The sequence below is a fragment of the Phyllostomus hastatus genome, unplaced genomic scaffold, assembly GCF_019186645.2.
Source record: "Phyllostomus hastatus isolate PE091 unplaced genomic scaffold, TTU_PhHast_1.1 phas_contig_1896, whole genome shotgun sequence".
NCBI lineage: Eukaryota > Metazoa > Chordata > Mammalia > Chiroptera > Phyllostomidae > Phyllostomus > Phyllostomus hastatus.
In genome coordinates, this window is record NW_025333695.1 from 20863 (window position 1) to 31637 (window position 10775).

Here is a 10775-nt window from a genome sequence, read left to right on the forward strand (position 1 = left end):
CATCAAGGTAGACAGTGTGTTAACTAGGTGCTGCCCTGTAACACGCTGCCCCAGAACATACTGGACCCAAAAAACAACCCTTTATACAGTTCAGTGTCTTAGTCCACTCAGGTTACTCTCATAGAATTCCACACACTGGGTGGCCTACAACAACAAGCTTTCATTTGTAACAGTTTGGGATGCTGGGAAATCCAAGACCATAATGCCAACAGATTTGGTATCTGGCAAGGGCCTGATTCTAGGTTCATATGGCCATCATTTCACTGTAACCTCAAGTGGCAGAAGGGGCAAGGGATCTTGCTGGAGCCCCTTTCATAAGAGCATTAATCCCATTCATGAAGGTTCTGCTCTCACGTCTTAATACCTCCCAAAGGCCACACCTGTTAATACCATCACATTGGGGGCTAGGATTCAACACAAGCATCTGGGGGGCACACAGACACTCAGGCTACAGCATTCAGGATTCTGCAGGGGAGCAACCTAAACTACAATAAGCGGGGTGCTTCTAGTCTGGGCCAAACAACCTCAGGCATCAGTGTCAGCTGCAGGTTGGTTTGTGGCTGTGCTTCCAGAAGTCAGCAGGCTGTCAACAGGGCTGCTTGGCTCTGTGCCATGTGTTCCCTCTTTCTCCAGCAGGCTACTGGGCAGGGTCTGGTGACCTTGGAAAGGCCCCAGGAGAGAACAGAAGAGCACAGGTATTTTCAGACTGTCTTAGTTTTCTATCTCTGCATAACAATTACCATGAACTTGGCATCTTAACACAACAATCATTTATTCACTCATGGGTCTGTAAATCAGAATTTCAGCACAATGTGACTGCCTTCACAAGGCTACAAAGAAGTCAGGTTGAGTTCTCACCTAGAGCCTGGGCATGGGGTGAGATAGAGGAATCTGCTTTCAATCTCATCTTGGTGTTGGAAGAGTTCAATTCCTTGTGGTTATAGGACGGTAGGCGCTGTGTCCTTGCTGGCTGTCAGTCAGAGTTCACACTCAGCAACCAGAGGCTACCCACACTCCCATCACAAGGCCTTCTCCAAAACCAAGGGCACTCCATAGCTTTCTCATGCTTCAGATCTCCAACTTCCTCAGTCTCTGTCCTCTAGATCCAGATTTTAAGGACTCATGTGATTAGGGCAAGGCCCACCTGGACAATATCTTTATCTTTAGGTCAACTGATTTGGAAAGTTAATTATATGTGAAAAATCCTACCTGCTAGAACATGGGTCTTCGAGTTCACAGGTGCTCGCTGAGGTCAAAACGAGATTGCAGTATGAGGGAGGATCACTGCAGGTCCTTGTGCAACTCTGTTTCCAGCAGAGGCCTGGACTCTGCTGGCTCATCATCAGGTCAACCAATTTCTAAGACTGAAGGAGATGGGCTCAAATGCAAACTGTGAGGAACTAGATGCTACCTTTTGATGGAAGGAACTGCAAAGTCACTTTGTATGGGGACACAGACAGAGGAGAAGTGAAGGATTGAGTCCCTTTTTTAATTTTTTGCCATCTGCCAGAAAGAGTATGCCTGAGACTTGCTTTCAAAGTCCATGCAGCCATGCCTACTGTAGCTCTTGCTGCAACAAGGCAACCTGGAGAGCAAGCCCCTTTCTAATAATGAGGATGTGGATGTGGACAGGCAGACAGTAAATGTCTGGTGGACACTGTTCCTAGGGCAGACCCAGCCTCCTTTACCTCCTGATCTGTGCCCCTGGCTCTCTCATTAGCAATAAAACATCAGGATGCCCTCCCACCTCACCTCGGGGTCCTCCAATTTGGGGAACTTGCTGTTCCAGACCAGAAACCCGAGTAGGTTAATATCCTTTCTAGAAACCATGCTGAACCTCTTCCCAGATGAAAGGATGAGAGAAGCAGGTGCAAAGGAAATAAATCAGCCCAGATGGGAAAGTCAAAATCTGCACATAGGTTTCTATCGAGATTTCAAGATTCCTGGGTTTCTAAATATTATCTTTATCATAAGTCCTAGGAGCCCTTGTCTGCCTTCCACACTTCAAATGAGGAGAGGGGGAGGTTTAAAAAGAGCCATGCATCAATTCTGAACTAGAAGAGAAAGAAGCAAGGGTCTTGACTTGTACAAAAGTGTTAGAAGGAAAATATTTTCCATCCTTAGTGAAGTTTTATCTATTTATATTTAATGTTTTTGAGGCTTTGGGGGTAGGTCCAAAGAAAACAAGACTTCAAATATCAATCAGCCTCTTTTTTTGGTGGGTGGGGGTGAAGTGTTGAAATCATGGCCTACTCATGTTTAAATGGTTTTTTCAGAGCTTAATTAGTTTATAGGATGTTAAAAAAGAAAAAAAGATAAATTGCTCTATGATTTCTGGGCTGCCTTGGTAATATGCATGTATTTCAGAATGAAAGCTTGCAGGGAACGTGTATTTCTTTTCAGAATTCTCAGCAGCTGTACAGAATCATGCCTTTACATACATCACTTTACTGCTCTCACGTCTCAGCCAAATGCACTGAATTTACCAAGCTCTGCATAATTTCACAAGCCAGGTCTGCCACAACTCTCAGGAGTTTTGATTGCTGATTGGAGTCTAACCAGTAATACACACCTAACATTCAAGAAGGGCAAGAGGGAAGCTCAAAATAAAGAATCACTTTCAGGAGAAATGCAGTGAAGAGCAGGTTGAAGAGAGACACAGAACAGTGAATTGCACTGTGTTTTTATTTATTTGGAGATAGAATTATTGGGGGGCTCCAGGGTTGTCTGTCAGCTTCTTGAGAAGCCATTCAGGTCATCACTACAGGTGCAGAGCTTGGAATAGCAATAACTTGCTGGCAAATTTGAGCCCCTTTCTATGTACTATTCGTTTTCTACCTTCCAGTTATGTGTGTGTTTAAGTAGCAACAGACATGTTCAACTTCCTTTTTGAAAAACTATTAGGTTAGCTGGTGGTCTGTACTATTTCCACATTTAAGCAATAAAGCAGTGGTTCTTTTAAAAATCTGACTCTCTTTTTCAGTTAAGTTTGTTGCCAGATCGCCCCAAAACACAGCTGAAGTCTATTAAGTATGTTGATCGCTTTTATTCAGATAAGGCGTTGGCACTCTCTCAAGTGGGTCACAATGTTGCTGATGTATTCATCTTCTAGTGTAAGGATGAGACCAGATAAAGGGAAAGAAACAGTACCTGGGTTTTGATGTGAAGCTAGGGAGTGACTCCCCTCTCACTGTCCTCCTCCTTCTTTCCTCCAATCAGAATTTCGGTATGTCTTTAAAGAGTAAATCCCAGCAGGGACACTTAGGTCAGCCTTTCAGAATCTTGTCTGTGATCTATTAAACAGCCCCGTGGAGAGGCAAGAAGCCTTGGCCCTTATCCTCTGGACCCCAAAACAGTAAGGACTGGGACCAAGAAAAACCATCCAAGGAGGACCCTGGACCCCAATGTTTCTAATTCAGACTATTCCTCACCCCATGGTAATACCTGAACTGGCTCTCACATTTAAACTCATTCATACAATAGAAGCCAACAACAACACAGACACTTTAGGGACACTTGGGTTTATAATGGGGACAAAATAGACAGCACAGGTGCCCTAAAGGGCTTGCTAGTAATTTTAATGCATCTTGCTTTCAATTTGTTTTTTCTAATAGAATTATCAGAAAATTACCATTTTGACCATTTTCATGGTATATGATGACTTTTGAGATCATTAGCTACATCCAAAATAGGATGTCAGTCCAGAAGGTATCCAGTTATTTAATATGTAAAATAGAGACATTTGCTGAAGAAGACACACGACATAAGAAACACTTTTCATAGGACAATGATGTCTTAGTTCCCTTACCCAGAATTCTCCCAACTGCCATCAGCTGCCCTGTGATATTTTCCTGAATCTCATTGATGGTATGAAATCTCTTCCCTTTCAAAGGTGATTTTAGTTTTGGGAAAAGCCAGAAATCGCAGGGCACCTAACGTGGGCTGTAGAGGAGCCAAGTCACCTGGGTGATTTGATATTTCACCAAAAAACTCAGGAAGAAACATGATGCATAAGTAGATGCATTGTCATGATGAAGTTGCCAATCACCAGTTGCCCATAGCTGCAGCCTTCTGAATCATCTGAAGAGTTTCCTTCAAGCTTAATACAAAATTTAGTGGCTCTACTAGAGTCAATTAGTGGAGCCAATTAGTGGCTCTACTTGGTCAAGTCATTTTGAATACGAGAGCCTCACAGGACACATGCTCACTCCACAGTGAGCCCCACTGACTAGCCCCACTGACCAGTACAGTGAAGTAGTTATTGTTCATGCATGCTCATTCCAGTCCACTCTTCTTGGCTGCCATGTTACATCGATGTTGTGCAAACTGTTCTTGTTATAGTAACAATGGTTGGGCTTTTTTCAGACACACCTTGTCCTATACCTATACTAGGTTGTAAACCATGATAAAGAGTTAAGTGTCTCACTTCTGGCCAAGATGGAGGTGTAGGTAGATACACTTTGCCTCCTCCCACAACCAAAAGAAGGATAATAAATTTAGAAACAAAAAATAACCAAAACTGCCAGGAAATCAAACTGTATGGAAGTCCACAAACCAAGGAGTTAAAAAAGAAACATTCTTCCAGACTGGTAGGAGGGGCAGAGATGGGCAGTTGAGGCAGAGAGGACTTGTGGCAAGGCAGTGGCTGGAGGACCAGGCAGTCCTACATTAGCATGCAGATAAACCGGGAGGAACAAATGGGGAGGGAGACGGACCTCACACCCCAGGGTTCCAGTGTGGGGAAATAAGCCTCAAAACCACTGACTGAAAACACCTGTGGGGGTTGCGGTGTGGGGAGAAACTCCCAGCCTCACAGGAGAGTTCACTCGAGAGACCCACAGGGTCAGAGAATGTGCACAAACCCACCCACCCGGGAATCAGCACTAGAAGGACCCAATTTGCTTGTGGGTAGAGGGGGAAGTGACTGAAAGCTGAGAGCTTTCAGTGGAGAGCTGAGCAAGAGGCATTGTTCCCTCTTGGACCCCTTCCCTGGCAATTACCAACGGCTCCACACCTTACTACATAACAGACATACTGAGACACAAAAATATGGCCCATATTGAAAACAGATGACAACTCCAGAAAAAATACAACTAAGCAATCAAGAGATAGCCAACCTATCAGATGCAGAATTCCAAACACTGGTAATCAGGATGCTCACAGAAATGATTGAGTATGGTCACAAGGTAGAAGAAGAACTAAAGCTATGAAAAGTCAAATAAAGGCAAATGTACAGGGAACCTACAGAGATGATAAGGAAACAGGGACTCAAATGAATGGTTTGGACCAGAAGGAAGAAATAAACATTCAATCAGAACAGAATGAAGAAACAAGAATTCATAAAACTGAGGAGAAGGTGAGGAACCTCCAGGACAACTTTAAATGTTCCAACATCCCATCATTGTGGTGCCAGAAGGACAAGAGGAAGAGCAAGAAATTGAAAACTGATTTGAAAAAATAGTGAGGCAGAACTTCCCTAATCTGGCAAAGGAAATAGACTTCCAGGAAACCCAGGAAGCTTGTAGAGTCCAAAAGAAGTGGGACCTCAGGAAGTACACACCAAGGCACATCATAATTACATTAGCTATGATTAAAGAGAAGGAGGGAATCTTAAAAGCCACAAGAGACAGGAGATAGTTACCTATGAAGGAGTGCCCATAAGACTATCAACTGATATCTCAAAGGAACCCTTACAGGCAAGAAGGGGCTGGAAAGAAATATTCCGAGTCATCAAACTCAAGGACCTACATCCAAGATTGTTCTATCCAGCAAAGCTATCATTTAGAATGGAAGGACAGATAAAGTGCTTCTCAGACAAAGTGCTTGTCCCAGACAAGGTCAAGTTAAAGGAGTTCATCATCACCAAGCCCAAATTATATGAAATATTAACGGTACTTATCTAAGAAAAGGAAGAAGATCAAAAAGTAGAAACAACAAACTCACAATGATCACCAACCGAACCTAAAAAAAATGAACTAAGCAAACAACTAGAACCGGAACAAAATCACAGAAATGGAGATCACATGGAGGGTTATCAGCAGGGAGGAGGTCGGGGAAGAATGGGGGAAAAGGTACAAGGAATAAGAAGCATAAATGGTAGGTACAAAATTGACAGAGGGAGACAGGTTAAGAATAGTATGGGAAATGGAGAAGCCAAAGAACTGATATGTATGATCCATGGACATGAACTAAGGTGGATGGATGATGGTGGGAGGGTGGGTACAGGGCGGAGGGGAATAAAGGGGAGAACAAAACGAGACAATTCTAATAGCATAATCAATAAAATATATTAAATATTAGAGTTAAAGTTCTCTTTCCTGACGTTAACATCCACTCAGAGTGAAACCAAGAAAAATGTAATTTAGGTGTTGATAGACGTCCTTGTGGGAAATGATCGAGAGGACAAGGTAACTGACACACACGTTTCTGACTGCATTTTGAAGACCTGAAAAGTTTCCTCCCTCTTAATTTTCCTTTGCTACACCACCTTTTCCTCTTTGACACACATTTAATCAAACAAATAAGTAAACATATAAATAAATAAATTACACAGGTCTTCCATTTTTGTTTGTTTTTCCCAAAGAGAATATTGAATTGGCCAGTCAGTTATTCCACTAAGGATTAGTGAGGACATTTCAAACACAACTAATTAAGGAAGTGTTTCTTGGAATTAGCATTTTATATTTAACTACATTAGAAAGAACTAAATATAAAATGCCACACACAGAAAAGTAAACAGAATTATTCAGAAATAGGGCGGAGGGAGTCATGAGCAAAATGTTCATTAGGGCTGAAGAAAATACTTCTCCAAAGTATTCTCTTTTTAAACGTCTCAGTGGAAAGAAAACAAAGTCTTCAACATTAAAAACAACTCTGTAAGCAAAAATTTGCTCTGTCACACTCTGGAAGAGGGCACTGCGTAGTTAGAGTGGTCTGTGATAGTGAAAATGTCCTGTGATAAGGAAATAGTTTATATTTGTGCTACCCCAAGAAGATATTCATGAGCCCCACATGGTTATTTAAATTTAAATTCACTGAAATGCAATCAAATTCACAATTCAGTTCATCAGTCTCAGTAGCCATATTCTAAGTGTTTAATAGCAACGAGAGGCTAGTGGCCGCCTTACTGAGCAGCACGGCCAGAAAGACCAGGAAGGGTGTGTTGGCGCAGGGTGAAAACACATATTCAAGGTTTGCCAATGAAGGCTGGAAGTGGAAAATGTTTCCCAGAAAACCTATATGGAGCCCAAGAAAAAAGTCCACTTTGTATCATCTGGAGGATTTTTTTCTCTTTCCATCAAGTTCAGCCAGTAAGTGAAACAAGTTCGCAGTGCTCTTCATCCCAATGCATTGAATAAATTCTCAAGTCTTTCCAGGAGCATTCCCTGGATATGCTCTTACACAGCCCGTCTGCAGAAAGCCTGCTTCCCAAGCACCCAGTGTACATTTTTCATGTGAATTCCCTCTCCTGGTCCTTGCAGTACATGTTATAGTGGCAATTCCCCTTGCAGAGACCCCATCTGTATCTGTGCAGCCGCACTTCCCAAGGCCGGCCCACGAAGCAGGCTTCTCGGCATAGTTTTGTCTATTTCTGCAGCCCCAACCAGGCACTCAGATTTCCAAACTGGGAAGAAAGATGAAGACAGACGAAGTCCTTGGTTGGACAGGTGAGCCTCTGGGATGCCTCTACTTCCCTCGGAGAGCTGGCAGAAAGCTAGAAATCACATGACCCCATGTCAGGATTTGAAGGCCAATCACAGATTTTTGCCTAGTTTTCAGTCGGTGGGGATCACACTCCACACACGGGTGATAGAGTTTGTTCATAAACTAATCCACACCAAGTTTCTTCATACAAAATATAGCTTGAGGGGGTTTTGTGCGAGAGAAGAGGTGACTTCAACCAGCCTCAGTTTCATGCTGAAGGGCTTCACTCCTAAAAGGTTCTTAATTTAATTAACATTTCATTTGTTTATTTTTTAAAAGAGCAGAAGGGAAAGAGAGACAGAGAGAGAAACACCAATGTGTGCTTATCTTTTGCACATCCCCCACAGGGGACATGGCCCACAACCCTGCCTGTGTCCTGACTGGGAATCAAACTGACGACCCTTTGTTTTGCAGGCCAGCATTCAATGCACTGAGCCACACCAGCCAGGGCCCTGTAACATTCTTATAAGCTGAAAATTACAGTGAGACCAGTGGCTATTAAAAGCATCTCTCTGTGCCCCTGAAGACGTGTACCAGCGTGAACACTTAGATGTGACTTACCTTATTTTTCTGGGGTCTTCCCCAGTCTAGATAGTCGGGAAATACGCAGAAGTTCAATCTCCTCAAGGAATCTTAAGCAAAACAGCCTGGGGCCACCCAGGGCTTGGGCCTGCCTGGAGGAGCTCACATTCGCTGATTTCCACGAGCTCATGGACATATGGACATGACCTACATCTGGACCATCTCCAACCAGAGGACTGACACGGGCAAGTGAGTCACATTTATTCCTGGCACCTGTGGGACCCACCTATCCGAAAGTGCATCTCCTTTTTGAAAACTGCTCAGTGCATTCTGTTACCTTCAGGGAGGGTGCTGCTCGTAAATGCGTCTCCATAAGCCCTCTAATATAATCACCAACCTCATTTACTCCCCACGTGGTTGTTCCTTCACAGGCACACGGGTACTGATGAGGTACCTGAGAAGCATCTCCTCCATGACCTTCATACTTACTTAGCCAGTTCCAAGCACAATCTCAAGTCCAACTCTTTATTCCTAAATTTAATCCCCAGCCAGGAAGTGATGGGGAGAAATAAGTGAAAAAATAACTCATGCCGGGGCAGACATCACGCTTAGACTCATCTCCAATATCAAGTTCAAGAGTCAGTTCCCTAATCCACCCATCCTCACATTTCACCTCCAAAAAAGGTAACATGAGCTCCTGCTAGAAACATATGTGGAAAGTAGCAGCATTTGGGAAGAAGGAGAAAAGCAAGGGTGGCCAAAACGTCCACAGAGGAGTTCACACCTAAGGCAGTGAGGTCGTTCTCAGAAGGATAGTAAGCCCCGGCTCAGAACAGATGTGGCTAGCTATGGCCCACCACCAGCTCTGCCTGCCTGCCCGCCTTTGTAAATAAAGTTTTATTGGAAAACAGCCATGCCCACTAGTGGCCCTACTGCCTGCAGCTGCTTACCAGAAAAAAGGGGCAGAGTAAAGAAGTTACCATAGAGACCATGTGCCCCCCATCACCGAAAAAAAGCTGAAAATATTGACCCTGTGCACCTGTACAGAAAACATTTGCTGACCCCTAGTCTAGAGTTTCAGATTTTGCTGAGAACAGTCATTATCAGCGTTCCCTGAAGCGGTTCTTTTTTCCGAGAAGAATATGAACAGAGGGAAGTTGAACTGTGTCTGAATGTCTGTCACAAAGAACGAGGAGGCGTCTGCCTCAGTCTCAAACGTGGCTCTCAGCCTCATTACTCTGTTGCCCTGAGTTCTGGGAATTTTTCTTGTTGTTGTTAACATTTGGTAAACTTATCTTTAGGAACTTGAAAGGTGGTTGGGAACATCTCTGAGGTTTAATTTCAAAATACTTTTCAATCTAAAGCTGGGGTTCTCCAAGTGGGTAGCTAAATTAACAAGATATTTGCCTACAGCTTTTCAAGGGGGTGTTGCTGATGGGCGCTTTGTAGTACAAGCCACGTGAGCAAACTCAAAAAACAGGCACAATTGCTTTTTCAAGTTTTCATCAGGAATAATCATTTTTTAAAAGGTTTCAGTAACTTTCCCACTAAGGAGAAAAACGAAATAGGAGGGGGAAAAAGTGAAATGGGACAATGACGCAGTGGTTTTGCTCTAAAATAATCCACTGTGATGTCAGGGCTGCCATACTACAGTATTTCAATATTTTCACCCAAACACAGACATTTCAATGAGCACTATAGATCCGGGCCATTCTATGGAGGGAAGGAACATTTTGCCAGTAGGACAGTGACAGAATCTCCTTGGTCACATTCTTCTTTCCTCCCCACCCGACACAGCACTGTTTTTAAGTTTGCTCCATTTTCTGATCACGCGTGTGTAAGCAGTGACATGAAAGAGTAACAGGAATCCGTGTGCGGTAGCGGCTGGGAGTGCCGCGGAGCTGTTCAGTGATATGGGGAGTCGCTGCCTCTCACATTCGGTCAAAGGAAGGCACTCACTGCTGCAGCAGTGGACTCGGGCAATGCTGCAGTGAGCGTGTCCGAAATCCAGGAATGCCCACTTTCACAAAGAACTTCAGTAACTTTGGAGGTTAAAGACTGGAAGGGCAGTGTTCCTTGGGCAGCACATATACTAAAATTACAGCTACACAGATAAGATTAGCATGAGCCCCGTACAAAGAGGAGGCACAAATTCCTGAAGTGTCCTATAGTTTAAAAAAAGGAAAGAAAAGAAGCTAATGGGATGTATTAGTTTGCTACGTCTGCTGTAACAAAGTACCACAGACTACGTAGCTTAAACAACAGAAAAGTATTGTCCCAATCTCTGAGGGTTGGAAGTTCAAGGTCAAGGTGTCAACGGCGTCATTTCTTTGCAGGGTCTTCTCCTTGATTTGTAAGAGACCTGCCCTCTCACTGTGTCCACAGACGGTCTTTCTTCTGTATCTGTCTGTGTCCTAATTTCTTTCCATAAGGACACCAGTCAGTAGATGAGGGCCCCCTGCCCAATGAATTCATTTAATCTTAATCACCTTTTTAAAAGCCCAATCTCCAGATATGGGTACATTCTCAGGTTTTGGGGTTAGGACTTC

At 43.6% G+C, this 10775-nt stretch overlaps 1 non-coding gene across 1 annotated transcript; it reads left to right on the forward strand.

Moving 5' to 3' along the window:
• The first annotated feature begins 10295 nt into the window (after window positions 1-10295).
• Window positions 10296-10401, forward strand: LOC123815515. The gene has a single exon (XR_006785130.1). It is a non-coding gene; the product is annotated as a U6 spliceosomal RNA (small nuclear RNA).
• Window positions 10402-10775: the final 374 nt, after the last annotated feature.